A 14,761-nucleotide genomic window follows, 5' to 3' on the forward strand; every position below is an offset into this window, starting at 1 on the left:
GCACCTTGCTGCTGCCTGTACACGTAGGTGATAATAGTGCTCATGGTGTGAAGCAGGAAAACATTCAAGCTAAGTCCTGGTATTCCTAACGTCTTCTCTTGCCAGGTATTTCAAAAGTGTTCAGTCAACCCAGTGCAATATGTTTCCTTCCCTTGAAATAAGATGTGCTGCTCCTTCGGAAGACCACTGACAGCAACAACTGGGACCTGACGAGCGAGGCAAGTCCCAAGTGGCCAGAACCAGGTATTGACAAATTCAGAGCTGGTGGCTGCACACATCACTCTTGTTCCTTATATTTTTTCCTTGTAGACTGGATAGGAAAAATAGTGCTGTTAGCATGCTGGTGCTTACGTGAGGCATAGGGATATCTGTTGAGGTGCTATGGAAAGTTATGAAATAGTGTTTCTGTGAAGGACACGGAAGCTCTCGGAGCGATGGCAGGGGTGCCAGACAACCTGGCAAGCCTTTTATCACAGCCTGGCAGTCTCCCTCTTGGAGCAAGCCACGCTTACGCATGTACGCAAACACCAGTAAGTGGAAGTTTGTGTCCGAAGAAGCTAAAAAGAAATTCTGAAGATATTCAGAGATGGCAGGACTACCATGGATAAGTCTTGGTTCTTCTGTGCTAAGTCTTTAGAATGACAGCTTCAGTTAGGTGTCGTGCAGTTGTTTGCTTTTGCAGTGCCTGATGCTGTTTCCTTCAAGCTGAGGTGGCTTCACTTACTGCCATAGCTTATTTCATTCGTTCCCTTGTCAGCAGGTACTGGATATTAGTGTTACGGGAAGGACAGTTGAGAAGGCCAGAGGACAAGGATGGCCTCCCAGAGATGCTGGATGCTGTCAGGGGCTCCGCTTTCGTCTTGATTATCTTCATGTCTCTGACATGATCTAAACTGAGCCAGGTACTCGGATCCTGGGCAGGTATTTGAAGATGCCGAGATCCTGGTGTTACACCAGTGCTTTGGAAAACAGCCCTTCTGTCCTTCCCCCTACACGCGGTGACATTTGCTGCTGCTCAGTGCAACAGCCCAGCTGGGGATTCAAGCTCACTGTTAGCCAGGGACCAGGCAGCAGGAATTAGGCTTTCCCTACAGTGAGGTGTGGTGGGTAGGCTCCAGGAGCAAGGCATGTTGAGAGCAAGGGGGAACCTCACCCTCTGTCATGTGCAACCAGGAGAAGGCTGAGCAGAACTGGTCTTAATGGGAGTGGGATGCTGGGGTGGCTGCTGGCTGGGAGACAAGCTGCAGTGCATGCTCCTAGTCACCAGATGCTCTCTTCCCTGAACTCCTGTGAATGCTGACTTTGTACCTGCAGATTTAAAGATGAAACCTTACAAAACATGTCGTGGTGCGCTTTGCATCCTTCCTTGCACAGTTGTGCTACATCTCGAAGCAGAAAAAGCTCTAGCAGAAGACAGGGTTGGGGCGGGGGAAGGAAGCTGAGCACAGCCATGACAGCAGAAGGGGTGGGCAGGGCAGGACTGCTCTCTCCTCCCTCTGGGTCTGTTCACTGCCAGGTGTTGCTGGGACACCTTCCACCTACAGGCCCCTGCTGCATGCATTCAGCAAGAGCCGTTTTTCAGCTTTGTGAGTGTGGCAGCTGATTTGTGAGGCCTAATTTAAACGAGTAGATCAAAATGCTTGCAGCTCTGCATATGCTTCCTCAGGAGAAAGGAATGTTTTTTCATTCCTGTCTTATTTCATATTTCACAGCTGTAGTTTGTCTTGTTTTCCCTGTGCCTAAGGCCCAGCAAGTGCTTCAATGCACAGGGGTTTAAAAGCTTATTTACTTTAGGGCATTGGTGCCTTCTTTGAAAAGCTATGCATGTGTAGTTTGTTTTACCATGGCCTCTTACTAGAGCAGCATGGAGAGTTTGCAGGGAGAAAAAGGCAGTAAGTATCCATATCACTTCCAAAACCGTGTTGTATAAAGATAAGCCTCTCAAATTACCTTAAGCAGGACAGACTGTGAAAGTCTTTGCTCCTGCATTCATTTTTCTTTCTCGGTGTCCATACATCCCACTGTGCACGTCAGTATAAGTCCATCTGATTGACCTGACAGCTCAACGTCCTGATGGTGTCACAGGTGGAAATGGTAGGAAGGTTAGCTCCTGGTAACTTCTGTAGGAACGTTAGTCCTTAGTTACACTGTCTCCAGCCAAAACTGCTTCTGGAAGCAGTGGAAGATGGGAATCAAGAGCTGCGAAGTTCTGCTCCCTGACCTGCGGCCCACCGTGCCCTTATGGCAATGGTGCTCTGCCTCGAAGAAAACTGCTTGGCAGAGGAGGTGGACGTAGAGTTTGGAAGAACTGGGAAAAACCTGTGACAGCTCCTGAAAGCTTTCAGGAGCTAACTTGAGCGTCTGACGTTTCTTGTGTTCCAGGGTGATTTCGCAGCGCCAGATCTCTGCGTTTGGTCAGGCTACTGCTGAGTAGTGCCTCACAGATGCTGAGGGGCTGCCGGCGAAGTGCAAGGATGTGGCTTTCCCTTTAAAGGGAGGTGTTGCTGTTGAGTTGGTAAGGGAGGAGGTGGCAGTGTGACCTTCTTGGGAGGTCATCTATCGCATGCTGCTTAGAAGCCTGCCTGGTGTCCGGTAGGCTTCTGCCAGCTTAGGGCTTGGAAAGATTGCTGACAGTTTGCTGTGCTGTGTGGGGGGGTGCTGGGGGATGAGGCTGGTTTAGACATGCTGCTCTAATGGGAGAGGTACATGGAGTATTTTGCTCCCCCCATCTCCCACCCTCAAAAGGAGTAAGATACAAAGCTCAGTCTTGTCTTGAGCCTCCCCCAGAGCTTTGAAATGCTTGGGTGAAGGCCTCCCAAAAAGCCGGACTTCAGGTTACTTGCTTATCCTATGCGAATGTGGGGAGACGTCAATGGGGTTAGTAGGGCCTTGATATCTTTCATACAGCCAGCGGGAAGGAAGTCTCCTGCAGCATCTGAGGCTCTGTGAAATGGGTGCAACGATTCCAACACTGTAAGAGTTTTCCTCTGAATTATATTCAGTATAAATCTGAAAGTCCAAGCAAAAATCTGATTTTTTTGAATGTACATATCCCCATTCTGACTACTGGGAGAGACCAGCTAGCATGAAATCTGTCCAGCAGCATCCATGAGGAGGGAACACATCCATACCTCTGTCACCTGGAAGGGACCTATACAACAAAACCTGCTTCTGGTGGGGATATGCACCCTTACTCGCTTCTATTAGCACAAATCTAATGAAACTGTGGTTTTTTTTTTTCCTGAAATCCCGGTTTCAGGAGTCAGGTGCTTCAGGGGAGGATTCACTGTTTTCGTTTGGAGGACATTTCTAGTTCTCCTTACTGGGAAGGGAAAAAGGGAAGACTTGAGCATAGCCACAGCAGCACATAGCCACAAGAGGCAGAAACACTATAAGGTGAATAAAGCATATAATTTCTAAAAAGATCTTGTTTTCTAAGCCAATCTCATTATTTTTTAGGATCTGACTAATGGTTTTTGAATGCCCAGGTTGACTTTGGAGATGAGACCTGATTTTTCACAAGTGCTAAGTGCTTTACTCCAGCTGTCACACCTATAAAAATCACCCATTAAAATCACGCCTGGGGTCCAGTAGCCAGACATACATAGTTGGGGGGGTGAAAAAAAAGAAATGCAGATACCATAGCGCACACAGAGCTTTGCTATACCTGCAGCGCGTCCTGGTAAATGTGGACTACATTAGCAGTGTTGTCTTCTCTGAGGCAGTAACAAAAAATAACAGCAGAGGCTTCTTCATACAGTCTTGTTGGTCTTTTATAATGTAAAATACTGATGTAAGAAGTATTATGAACTAGTTAGGAAATCCACATAGCTGAGATTTACATCTGAAGAACAAATTAGGTTAAAGGGAGGGGGAAGTAGAGGGAAAAACACATGATAGCAAAGGTAAACCAGAAAAGCTCTTTCTCTAAGGAATATCTTAAACTGAGTGATCTGGGGATTTTCGCTTCATTTGAAAAAAGGGGGAGGGAGGGTGAGGATGTCAGTGGAAAGTCCTCATGGAGACAAAGCCTCTCTTACAGTGTTATTTTATTAGACACTTGGGTGTTCTGAGGTTTTCCTTATAGCCTTGGCTCTTGAATTCAGGGCAGACTCTCAGCATCCCTTAAGGAAATAATTTCTAGTGTTCCCTGTTCATGGAAGAATAAGTGGAAATCTGAGCCAGCTGTGTGTTAGAGGAGGAACCTTTCCCTGTCCCCAGTCCTGAGATTGGTCTTTGTATGTATGTATTTTGAAGCCTGACTCCTGATTTTTCAAGTGTGGGGATTAGTGATATTCCAGCTTTTACCCTAAGGTAATTGAACCTGGCTGTATCCCAGCAGATTTAGTTATCTCAAGGTCAGAACTGCAGTGCTGCACCTCTGCTAGGCTTCAAACTAAGGGTAAGTTTCCTAGTAAATGCACTTCTTGGTCCTTTTGCAGCGAAGGCAGGTTCGTTTTTGAAAGTTTAGGTTCAAAGCTAGCAAATCACCAGAAATACTAGGAGTAGTCAAAGCTTTAAATGTTTTGTGGTTTTAAAATAACCTACAATTTTATAACACAAATAAAATGGCAGAAATTGCCTGATGTAAAATGTTGGGGCTTTATATATTTGGCTGGTTGGTTTTTTGTTGTTACAGGTAGGTCTCGCATGAAGCGTTTGAACCTGCGTTTGAGTTATTGGCAACAAATTGATAAATCACACGTTCAGTCTTTACTTCGAGATACCTTTTGTATTTAAAAGAGCCTATAAAATAAGTGTGTTTTCCAGGAGATTCTCTGGGCTTTGCAGATCTTTTGATGGGGAGAGAAGATGATCTGGCTTTTGAGTGAAGATGGTAGGAAGTTGGGTGTGAATAGCAGCAGAGAAAGAGCCATTAACAGGGGTGCATGAGATATATTCCATCTGCTTGTTTTTCAGTAAATATACACCCAAACCAGAAGTCCCTCTGTGAACAGTGCGTCTTCCTAACAGAGTACTCTCAATGAGCTCCTTTCTTTCCACAATTCTAGTTTTGCTGTTCAGTGACACAAGCTGATATTTCCACCCATGGGTCCTGTTAGAGGAGGCCTTTCTCTGCTGGGGATGTTCTGAGTGTGGAGATGCACCCAATCCTCTCCCTGCAGATCAGAGCTCGGTTTTGTACAGCGTAATGGTACGCTGGTAGATGAAGCTGTGTGTCCACGGAAAGGGAAAAGTAGTCTTTTTACTGTATAAAGGGGTTTAAAGTGGGTTAATTAACACTGACCCCATTTAATGGATGGCTTATGTGCCTGCTTGATGGAGGGGAAGTTGGAGTCTCATATGTGGTGGAAGTCTCTCTCTCGGTCTATTTGTAGCAGGGTGCTGGGCTGAGCAGGCAGTGAAGCCTGACAAATCCAGCAGCTGTCTGCCCCACAATAAACCAGCTGGTTTGCAATCCCGGCTGTGTCACCAAGTCCCTTGCATATTCAAAACCAGGGCGTATTTGCTCCTTTAATTACAGCACTCCCCCCCCAGCCCTTGGAGTGCGGCTTTGTGACAGGGGGCTTGTTAAGGAAAGATCAGGGAAGATCTCCTGCCTCCGCCAGCCTCCCGCAGGGGGAGAGGAGGAGGGCAGCTGGAGGGCCGCTCGCTGCATGGGAGGGATGCCACGAGCCTGAGGCTGGTCTCTGCGCTGGACCAGAGGATGGACACAGGCTGCTCTGGCTCTCTGCAGACAGGGTGCGTGCCGAACCAATGCCGCGTGTTGTAAGCGGAACCACAGTGGCGTTTAAAGCTGAGGGAGGATTCTGGCGTGGTTGCAGAATGAAGATGTGGCCTTTAGGACTTGTAAACTTTCCCGTGGCCCACCTCTCATCAGGTACGTGGCTATAAAATACAGCTTGGTGGTCATGTCTGTGCTGCGAGGGAAAGAGGAGGCTCCCAGTGGGAGATCCGAAAGATGTGCCCTCCTCCAGCTCCAGGAGCGAGAGGGTGACCTCTGTGTGACTAATGCCATGTAACTAAGCAGGCTTCTGCTGAATTACCAAGCAGAGCTCTGATTCCCTGCTCTTTTGGCCCTACTGGTCTGAGTCCTTCCCTGACAAGGTAACGCTGCTCTAGCCTTGCTGATAACCAAGGCACTTGAGGACACAATGAAGGAATTTACCTGATACTTCCAATCTCCGCAGGGGATATTGCCTCTTGGTGTCCTTTATCAGTTGCTTCTTTTGGTGATAGGATCAGGAACATGCTCGTACTGAAGTATTATTAGCAGCACTCAGAGCTGTCAGATCACTTTGGGTAGATTTGCTGTCTTTCCTGTCTTATTGCATAGGAGAAGAGAGGCAAGGCAAACCCTGCATTTCCAGGGAAACCAAAGGTATTTCAATAAAGCTTATTTTTCAAATGAACAATGATAAATTAGCAAACTGATGCGCGAGGTCATTTGTTGCATGGAAGCAAAGCATTGATTCCCCCCCCTTTTTTTTTGCTCATTTCAGCAATATAATTGGGAGTGGATTCAACCATGACTCAGATTACCCCTTTGTGTGTATGAATGGTGTTAGGAAAAATGTAAATTAGGGGAAAATGGCAATTGGCATTCAGTGCCTCAGGAAAGTGCAGCAAATGGACTGGACTGGAATTGTCAAGAGGAGTCTCGGAGGCAAACCACACAATGGGATTTGAAGAAGTGGTGAAATCTTACCAGCGCCAGCAGCTTTGGCAGCTCTGGAGCAAAGACAGCGAGGAGGGCAGTCCTTTGCGAGGCTTTAGGCTGTAGCATCTACTCTCTCTCAAGGATCTCCCCTTCTGCTGAATCCTTCTGTGTGACCAAAAAAACCCAAGCAGGTAGAGTAAGGGGGCAGGAAGGGGTTGTCCGTCTACCCCAGAGCTGCTTAGAAGTTGTACTGAAGTCTTCCTCGGTGCAGCATTAGCTCATCAGAAGAAATCCTATGAGTTGTTTAACTAAGTTTCCAAGCTGTGTAATAACATGTTTCCTGAACAGATACTTTAACAGCACCACAAAGTGTTCTTGAACAAATTAAATAGACATTACTGTGAAAGGTAACTGCTCTGAGCCATGCAGGGACTTCAGGGAAATGCCAGGGATGTCTCTGTCAGAAATGTACTTTTTTATTACCAGAAGAGTGGTCTGTGCTCCTGGGCACCCACCTGGGATCTGCCGTTCCTGGGAGAACCTTGTGACATGGCTCCTGGTGGCCAGGTCTGCTGCCAGCCCTCCAGAGGGGCAATCTGTGCTGTTCAGGAGACTCAGCTGCTCCAAGATCTGACAAAAAATGTGCCTGTGGCCTTAGGGCCATACAGGCTCTGCCTTGGGGGCCTGGTCCCAGCAAACCCAGGGAGCTGATTCCTACTGCTCTTGGTAGTTCTGGAGTGGTCCTGTAAATGCTTTGCCATATTTTGGACTTTTGAAGATGGCAAACTGGAGCGGAGACACTAAAATGTCAGTTGTGTGTTGTGGCTCCCTTCTCATCTTCCTATGTTTTCTTCCCATTTGATTTCCATTTCCCTTTGTCCAGGGCCTTGTTTTCCTCCTGCAGACCTGCTCTGGTTAGAGCTGGGATGGGAAGCTCCCAGACCCGACCCCTCTGGGCCGAGGCAGCCCATGTCCTTCCAGCGCCTCGATGCCAGCTGTGCCAACACAGTATTTTGGGCCAGGATCTGAATCTGCCTGTGGCAAAATCACTTGGATCGGACCTTCAGCCCAAGACTCCTTGGGGATGGAGCCAAAGGGGCTCTGGCTGGGGCACCTGGTGCTTTGGGTCACCCAGGGTGGGGTGTGAGGCTCCTGGAGAGGCTGGCAGCTGGTGCTAGGGCAAATTAAAACATGTTCCTTTCTGCTTGCCCCTCTGCTGCCTTCCTGAAGGCGATTGCCCACAGAAGGGGCAGGGAAAGCAGAGGGGTCTTCACCCATCACTCCCCTGTGGGAGCGGAGGGACGGGATGAGATGAGGTGCATGAACAGGGAGCGATGAGGATTGCTTTGGGCCTGCTACGTTACAAACAAATGCTCATTGGAAGCTTGCTTTTTGTTTGCTGTTCCCATTTGTCCCTGTTGGATGCTTCATGGGACAAAGGTCTTGATTTTGTTCCTTCTTGGTGTGCTGGAAGGACGTTTCCCCTATGGGGCCTGTGCTCAGATCCCCTTGGACAAAGGGGCCAGGCCCTGCAGGTGGGGAGCCAGCGTGTCTCGTATGATGCGGATCACGGTGTGTCCCATCCCGAGGAAGGCCGAGGAACCCATCTCTTCAGCAGGTGTGGGTTTGTCCTGCTGCTGCTTCCCTGCTGATCAAGAGGCAGGCCCTGAACCTGACCTCCTGGGGATCGCATGCTTCTTGCTGAAGGGTTCAGGTTTTTAGACACAGTTTTCTGATTCTGTGCTCGCAAATTCCCCTGCCTGCTAAATGTTTATTTGAAAACAAGCAGCACGTGCCTTCAGAGCCCTGGTGAAAGGGGATTTCCCAGCTAAGGATGAACTGTTGGGGCACCTGCGGTCTCCCGTTAGGAAGGTGAGTACGGCTGTAAGGAAATCTCTTCCTGTGGAGATGGAGACTTTTTGATCTAAAAGCTGAGGCTGCTTTTTGCCTTCCCAAATGGCAAAATCTTGACTTGGTTGCCTAGTATGCATAGCAGTCCAGAGCTTACTGTTAGTGGCTGTAATTCAGGGACTTGGGGGGTGACCAACGCATTTGCAATATTTTCGCTTGATGTGGGTGATCAAGCTGACTGGGTTTGCATCTACAGAGAAGTTTTGCAGTTACTCCCCTGGTTTTCACAAGGTAGAGAAAAACTGGATCTGCTGTCGGGAGAGGAGCTGCACACCAGGCACCCCTCGCGGTGCCCTCCTGCCAAACGGCTGGGCTTGTAAGGAGCAGCTGAAGTTATTTTTGATCAAACCCCACCAAAGGGTTTTGATAGGAAATTATACAGAAATGGAAGAGAATACTTTCCTAGGCTTTGATAAGAGAGGCGGGGAGGAATTAAAACTCAGGTTTTATTTCAGAAATGAATCCTTTTGTGGTTTTCTTCTCTTATTTGTGGTTTTCCTGAATACTTCCTTCTATCCCCGCTCCATTTTAAAGCTCCCGATGCAGTTGCATGAATAAAGCGTGGGGTTTGCTCTTTTACATTGCCCTCCCTCAGGTCTTGGGGAGGAGGGAGGAAAAAAACAAACACGTTTCTATAAAATTTCCAAACCAGGATGAAGGAGAAAAATAAAATAATGAAATTTTGTCACTCCATAACTTTGTCAAAGTTGGAGAGGTTTAGAAAAGGCAGAAAATAAGAAAGGAGGGGGGCAATAGAGAGGAAGGAAGGCCACCTCCTTACTCCTATTTTTGCATTTAGGAGTAGAAAAGAGAAGATGCTGTGAAATTGACAGAAATTTTTGCTTCCACTCCCATCTCTCTCCTGTCTCCCTGGTGTGCTTTTTGCCCTCAGGGTGCTTTGGGGGCACAGCTGGAAGGTGGGCTGGTGCCACGCGCCGGGGGAAGCCGAGTGCCCGGGCTGGGGCGGTGATGTTTGGATTTCCTCAGGATCCTGGACCTGACTGCCAAACTGTGGTTAACCAGAGCTAAAGCCAGGATTGCAGGCGTAGTTGAGCTAAAGGAGAAACAATGTGAATCTAATTTGACCGGATTGGTAATCACAAGGAATATTTTTCAAACTCTTTCTGAATCATTACCGGGTGGAGGGGTGTAAGAGTTGGGAGATGCGTTTCTATTAGCAGAAAAGTCCCTGCTGCTCAGGGTTGTTTGCCCACTGGGGCAAGATGTGGGCAGGGTTCAAGATGCAACCGGGTTGTTTGATGCCAAAGAGATGATCTGAATGCTCGGCTTTGCAGCAGATTTTGGTTTCTTGATCCTGTGGTGAGACAAGCGCCCTTCCGTGGTCTGGAAGCACGCCTCCTGCAAGGGCTTGCTTTGTTAGGTGAGATCTGTTGAGCTACCTGCCCGGCGCTTTTTAATTTGGTTTGCTTATGTTGGGAAAAATAAATTGACCCCAAGTCAGGAGGAGAAGAAATAGGTTGATCTAGGTTCTGTCCCAGCTCTTATCCACAAGATTTGCTGCAGTGGCTGGAGCAAGCTGAACAACTCTTGGGGAACTCTTATTTCAGAAGCGAGTTCTCTGTTCTCCTAGTTTGTTTTTCCTATTTCGGTAGGACAAGGGATTTGCCTCAGTTTTGTTTTGGAAATATGGTGGAGGAGCTATACCTTGTGACAAATCCATAAGGACTTCAGATGTGAACTGTATTGCATTCAACAAAACCCACTTGGTTTTTTTAGAGCAGGTTCAGTTCCATGACCAGGTTGGCTGCCCGGTTGTGCCGCTGGGTAGTTTGGCTAACGGTTGCTGTCACGTGCGGTGTAGATCCTTGAGGGGCTATTTCATGTCTGACCCTACAGATTTCAGGGAAGGGAGCTCATGGTGCCAGCTTCTCATAATGAAGGCTGCGGAAGCAGCATCCAAAGAGATTGGCTAAGCAAATTGCTCCGGCCTAGCAACAGTTTGTTTCGCCTTGGAAATTAGATGCAAACAGCTCCTGGAACCCGTTCTGCGGGGAAATGCTCATCTTTGCAGATACAACTCTTTACAATACTCTTACAATCTGATTTCAGCGAACATCCTAGCTTTTTAGTTTACACAGGCTTTTATTTTATTATTTTTTCCCTCCTAGGAATATCTTATGCCAGGAGATGCAAGCAAGGGGAGGGCACATGAAGCTTTCCCCTTGGGGTGGACATCTGCATGCAGTGTTTTGGTCTGGCGTAGGTACTGAAACCAGGGTCTGGGTTCAGCATTGCTCTTGTGATACCAGTTATGCTGGTGTCTGCTTTGGTTCGGGATGATTTACTGAGTGGTGCATCTGTAAGCAGGATATGCCAAATTAGAACCATTTATCTGCCTGCCTTTGCAACCCCTGAAGTGTTCAGCCTGAAGCTAGAATGGGGCCTTGATCAAAACCAGTTCTTACTTCTGTCCTTTTCTGGTTCGAGAGGTAGAAGAATATGATGAATCTTCTGTTCCTTCCCATCCTTTATCCCTCTTCAGTTGCTTTTTGTGGGAATGCTCTGTCTTGCAGATTAAAATCTAAAAGGCAGGCTTGGTGGTTCAGTCCCAGGGACTGGCGTGGCAGCCCCGGGAGATCTGCCCTCGAGGTGTCTGTGGCTGCAAAACTGTGCCGTGACCACGGAGCTGACTTGGGTGCGTGTCCAGGTGGGCTTACGGGCTGTGGGTGAGGAAGGAGCTGCAGTGCTTTCATCCTGATGGCAGAAGAGCCAAAATGTGGGAGCAGACAAAACAGAGACACTTGTCGTGCCACAATGAGGTAATGTCGTGGCGACTTGTCATCCTGTGGCTGTGCTGCATGTCACTGTGTCTTGGAGGCAGCCTTGTCAGGGGAGCGTGCATGCGCCTCGCTAACGTGTAGTTTATTCAGCCGGGCAGGGTTTTCCCTGTTTGTTAGACTCACTCCAAAAGGAAGCCAGGTGAATTTTGCTAGTGCATCATTTTGGACACTACTGCGACCCTCAGCCATGCTCTTAAACATTAAAGTAAATTCTCATTTGTCAGGCTTTCTTTTCCTTTCTCAAGAGAAGAAGCACAGAACCTGTGGCAGAGGCCATCCACCTTCCTGGATGGACCTGTGAGCCGTTCACCAGCCAGGTCACCTCAGGAGAAGGCCACAAAGTGAGAAGATGAGACCTAACAGAGCCGTGTTTTCAGATGAGTCCCGCTAGAAGACAGCCGTGCCCAGCCAGGAGCGAGCCCCAACGGCTCCAATAAGGGGCAAAAGATGGTGAGGTCCTCAGAGGAGGTCCTGCGTGCCATTAAATGGCATGCGGAGAAATAGGGTGGTGGATCAAACTTCTGCTCTTGGACGCTACTGCTTGACAGATGGTCAGTTGCCCTACTTTCTCTGGTGTGCTGAGGGGAAAGGCAGATAAATGGCTGCTGCTCTGGAGGGGCGACAGTGGAGCAGAGGAGCGGACTCCTGCTCCTTTACCCCATCTAACTGCTACATGGCAGCAGCAATAATCTGACCCTAAATTCTGGGAGTAAAATCCCTGACGAGTCAAGGTGGGTTATTTGGACTGCCTGCATGCTCTCTGCAGCGTGGCTTATCTAAATAGATCTGTCCAGACATTTCTAGAGTTTCTCTTTCCCTGGGTATGCCATGCACAGCACTTAGTTTGGCTGTTCACAGCTGACTAAATCCTTTTAAGAATGAGTCACTCCTAAATGAGAGGTGACAACGGATCTGCAGACAGCAAGAAGTCAAGAGTGAGATAATGAATATTAGAGAAAGGCTAAACTAAATAGGGAACGAGCAGCATGAACTCGCAGCCCTTAAAAATAGCACTGCACTAAAAGGATGGTTTCTATTTAGCAATGTAGTTCCCAGGGAGAGTTTAGGTTTCCTGACCCATAAGTTTGTCTCTGAACTTGTCCTGCCTCACCAGCTCTTGAAGAAGACACAGGTTGGCATAGGTTAGTGCTCCTTGGGGAGATTCCCAAGGCAGCAACCCCCTCCACATTGACTTAAGATGTGGTGTCAGTGGCTGATGCTCTTCCCTCGCAGTCAACCTTGCTGCACCGTGTAGCAGAAGAAAAAGGATGGGCTGGGGCTGCTCATCCTGGGCTCTTGGCATCACATCTCATGTGGTGGGATCCCCTGGTGGCGTACAGCTAAGCAGAACGCTCTGGCTTTGTGCCCTAGCCACCGTAACGGGTGAGCAGTGGCTGGCTTTTGCTGCAGAGGTGACTACTTCAGCGGAGATGTAAGTCATCCTGGAGTTTGTTTTACACGTTGGTTTGGGCTGGACGTTGGCACAAGGTTATTGCCTAAGGCACAGATTTGCAAAGAGCTAAAGGGAGTTAATTGTCCAAGTCCCATTAATATGCAATATAATTATAAAATCCCATTAAAATGCAATATAGTTATATAGGTTCATTTTAGTTATTTATATTTTGTGCAATGCACAGTGAATTTTTTTTGCATGCATCTTTCTCTATTAAAATCCCTCAGCAAGACTAATATCCTTCGTGATGCTGAAAATTAACCATTTACTCTGCTAATTCAACACTATGAAGAGCAAATGTTCAACCACTTAAGAAATAAATGAAGTATTGAGATACAGTATCTTTACCTGCATCCAAAAATCTTTGGCATGACTAAAAAGACGAATTACAGCTTTTGGATTTTAACTTGTCTAAGAGAAACAAATCAGCCCAGGAGGCAATTGGGAATCTTGAAGGAAAATGAGAAAAGGTCCTCATGGATGGAACTGGGGCAGATAAGTGGCAGATGATCAGGTGGAGTTTGTCGTGTTGGTTTCCACTCATAATTGAATGAAATTTAGGCGTATGCTGATAACACAAGCACAAGGGCCTCTGAACGCTGTCTGCTAGCTATGGGAGAAGCAGGGAAGGAACTGAGAGAATTTGGCCCACTAATAAATAAAATGACCTGTGGGGGTTGAGTTTATTCATTTCTCAGTGGAAATGCGAAGCTAGAAGCAGAAGGGTGGTGAGAGGGGGAAGTGATTATCCATATGCATTAAAGCCCTTGGGACCACAAGTGATAATTTGGGCTAAAGGTTATCCCGGGGCAGTTCTTGTAGCTTGGTGAAATGTTATTTTCAAATTGGTCCCAAACGGGACTTCACAACACTGCGATCCATCAGCATCCCAGCACAGCTTCTCTTTGGAAAGTGATTCCTTGTGACAGACTGTCAGGGGGATGCTGGCAGTGCAAACAATTGCAAGAGTTGGGATTATTTTTTGTCTCTTTTTTGGTAGCGATATTTTTATCCCTACTTTCATTCAGTTTAGAAGAACATGCTGCTGGTAAGGAAGCTGTCAGGAGGGAGGACTGCACTGATAAAAGGGCATTAGGGATGGTCTTTGTCCCTGTTATAAAAAAAAAAAAACAACACAATGGCATGATTATTTATTTGTTTAGGAAAATACAAGGGATTCAAATGAAGTATCAGAGCTCAATTTCTTTACACATTCTGATCCTATTGACCTCAGAGTGAATGGCTTTAATTTTCTTTGCTAATGGTGTTTTGTCTCAGTGATTGCAGGGCTCTGCAGTTACCTGGATCATTGATGTCGGCTTAGGCCGAATTATGATCTTTGCTTGGGTCATCTTCAAGTGTGTTTTGTTTAGTTTGATGTTTTTGTCAAGTGGATCGAGAGCATATGGAGAGAGGATGCTGTTGCTTTTTAGTTTTTTTAAAAAACAGGTATAAATACACTTTCATCCAGGTCCTCTCCATCTTCTGTCTCAGCTCCATGCATCACCCCTCTCTGAGCACGCTGTCAAATCTCACTTTACTTCTGCCAAAGGTTGCTCCTCCAGACTGATGGCTGTGTTTTCTCTTCTCCAGTGCCCTTTGTCTTCTCCTGTCAGACACAAGCTGCTCGTTGTCCTTTCCCTGCTTCCTACCTGCCCCTGGCCTGAAGCTGCTGGCAGCCAGCAGGGAGTCAGGAGCCACGTTGATCCCATTGTCTGACTTCCAGTGGCCACGTGAACCCCTTCATTTTCTCACCGCTTCTTTGTTGCTGTACCTAACACCTGGTTTGTCTTCCCCACATGGTGTAGAGCAAAACCCTGGAGCTGTGCTGACCGGTGGCACGAGGAAGGTCCCGTCCCCTTTGGAAGGGGCGCCAGTCCTGCTGCTGGCAGTGTCCCAGGAGAGCTGTTGTTGGCCAGGCTACTTGGCCAGTCGATAATGAATGCTCATCAATCTGCTTCCCGCTTGTTGATG

General features: G+C 47.5%; 1 protein-coding gene across 3 annotated transcripts in view; it reads left to right on the top strand.

The window, feature by feature from the left end:
- PAK3 (p21 (RAC1) activated kinase 3) overlaps positions 1–14,761 on the top strand; it is a 180,396-nt gene that overhangs the window by 67,584 nt on the left and 98,051 nt on the right. The window contains exon 1 of one of the 3 annotated variants that reach the window (XM_083797399.1): positions 11,489–12,766. The exons of the other annotated variants lie outside the window; for them this stretch is intronic. The gene's annotated coding sequence lies outside the window, so the exon portion shown is untranslated. Of the gene's footprint in view, positions 1–11,488; positions 12,767–14,761 lie in introns of those variants that run through there. 3 annotated transcript variants of the gene reach the window in all.

This window comes from Anser anser (genome assembly GCF_964211835.1).
Source record: "Anser anser genome assembly, chromosome: 13".
NCBI lineage: Eukaryota > Metazoa > Chordata > Aves > Anseriformes > Anatidae > Anser > Anser anser.